This window comes from Coenobita brevimanus, chromosome 109 (assembly GCF_032717465.1).
Source record: "Coenobita brevimanus isolate Jiangsu-jjx chromosome 109, ASM3271746v2, whole genome shotgun sequence".
NCBI lineage: Eukaryota > Metazoa > Arthropoda > Malacostraca > Decapoda > Coenobitidae > Coenobita > Coenobita brevimanus.
Window position 1 is genome coordinate 13,417,568 of NC_137062.1, and position 2,500 is coordinate 13,420,067.

Below are 2,500 nucleotides of genomic sequence, written 5' to 3' on the forward strand. Positions count from 1 at the left end.
GTCCACCAGGTAATAACTGGTCTGTCTAGGCACAGCTGAGATAGGCTCTAGTTATGTCCACCAGGTAATAACTGGTCTGTCTAGGCACAGCTGAGATAGGATCTAGTTATATCCACCAGGTAATAACTGGTCTGTCTAGGCACAGCTGAGATAGGATCTAGTTATGTCCACCAGGTAATAACTGGTCTGTCTAGGCACAGCTGTGATAGGATCTAGTTATGTCCACAGGTAATAACTGGTCTGTCTAGGCACAGCTGGGATAGGATCTAGTTATGTCCAACATGTAATAACTGGTTTGTCTAAAAACAGTTGAGGTAGCACCTACTAATATATTTTTATTTATCAGTTATGATCGCATTTCGTGTTGGAGGTGACGCATACTTCAATATATTTGGGTACTGTTAACATCTTTTATTTTACTAACGACGACTCTCTCTCTCTCTCTCTCTCTCTCTCTCTCTCTCTCTCTCTCTCTCTCTCTCTCTCTCTCTCTCTCTCAATGCAAACTTGTGCCTTTTAGCAGGTGACATGATCTTTACCACTAACATCGACTCATCTTCCATTGCATGGGATGGCAAATTTTTCTCTGCAGCTGCAAAGTCCCTGTATTAAGAGGTGGCATCGTCTTCTAGCGGCAGATGACATCCACTTCTGTTCACAGGTGTCGTCGAGTTAATTCTACACTTGACATCGACTTCTCCCTGTCGGTGACTCTGACAACTCTCCGCAGCAACAACTTCTCTCTACAGTTGACATCGGGTTCTTTCAACAAGGGACGTCAACTACTTCCTGCCGATGACATAGTGTTCACTTTTCATATATCGTTGTGTCTATCTGCAAGTGACATCGACTTCTACCTATACATAACGTCTCCTTCTCTCGAGGCGGGAAGTCATCTCTCACTCTTCACTTCGACTTCTTTCAAAGTGACGCCAGTTTTATATGAAGGTTTCACAGTCTTCTCTACGCTAGTAACGTTAACAGTTCTCTGGAGGCGGTGTGACCTTCTTTCTGAGAGGAAAGTCGACTTGCTTCTGTAGGTGACATGCTACGTAGAAATCTGTCTGAAGCTAATATTAAAATATCAAAAGATGGACACATTACTCAATACTTTGTGGTATGTTCTACTTCTCTCTCTCTTCATTAACGACAAGTTTCTCTCTCTCTTCATTAACGACAAGTTTCTCTCTCTCTCTCTCTCTCTCTCTCTCTCTCTCTCTCTCTCTCTCTCTCTCTCTCTCTCTCTCTCTCTCTCTCTCTCAAATCAAGCTTCTTTTTTGCAAGTGACATGATCTTTACCACTAACATCGACTTGTCTTCCATTGGATGAGATGGTAAATTCTTGTGTTCAGTTGCAAAGTCTCTATATTAAGAGGTGGCATCGTCTTCTAGCGGCAGATGGCATCCACTTCTGTTTACAGGTGACGTCGACCTCTTTCTGCAGGTGAAGGGAAATCTATTTACAGGTGACCTCGACATATCACGGCAGGGAAAATGGGCGACAAAATATCCTGGTAATGTTGCCTTACTTCATTTCTTTTGGCTGGATGAATCACTCTTGCGTGATAATCAAAGACGGTGAATAAAACCCACACTTGTAGACGAAGAATATAATTACCAAACAGTTTCGGTGGACACTGCCACCATCTTCAGTGGTCAAGATAGTGAGAGGGAATGACATATTGACTATACAAGAGTTCCTTTTTATGCGTGTGTGTGTGTGGAAGGGGGGGTAAAGGTGGGGTGGGGTAGATTGTAAGCGGGGATAAACCCCAGGGGGGACATTACCGGGCAGGTCAGGTGTAATTCCTATCTGACCCTACCTGTGTCTTAGCAGGAAGGGACATTTCCACTAGGGACCTCATTATTGGATCTAGCTTGTACATACCTTCACTAAGGTTGAAATTCTCGTATTTCTGGATACACATGGCTTCAATAATCTTTCGTTTCCGAAAGTCATGACTTCTATACAATAGATGGCTACCTTGCCAGTCAATTCTGTGGTTGGCTTCACAAACATGGTTAAATATTGCATTATTTAAATTACATGTTCTTATGGCATACTTGTGTTCCTTAATCCGTGTTTCCAAACTACGACCTGTTTCTCCTATGTAAACTAGTTCACAATTTTTGCAAGGAATTTTATATATGCCTGCTTCTGAATATGTTGTACATTTGTTCTTTACTAACATTGCTCTGATGGTGGAGGTATACCTAAATGCTATATTTACCTCACTACTGTAACCTATTAACTTAAACATATTCAAGTCTGCAACATAAGGCAAAGTGAGGAAACGTTTCTTTTCTGTGGTGGGTTCTTTAGGTACGTAGTAAGATCGCCTAGCGCGGAGGTATGCTTGTTTAATGAACCATTTGGGATACCTTAAGTTTTGGAAGATTTCCCAAATGAGATTGTTTTCTTCTTGTATATGTTCTGGACTGCATATTCTAAGGGCTCTAAGGAACATTGATGAGATAACAGACAATTTTGTGGCAGAAT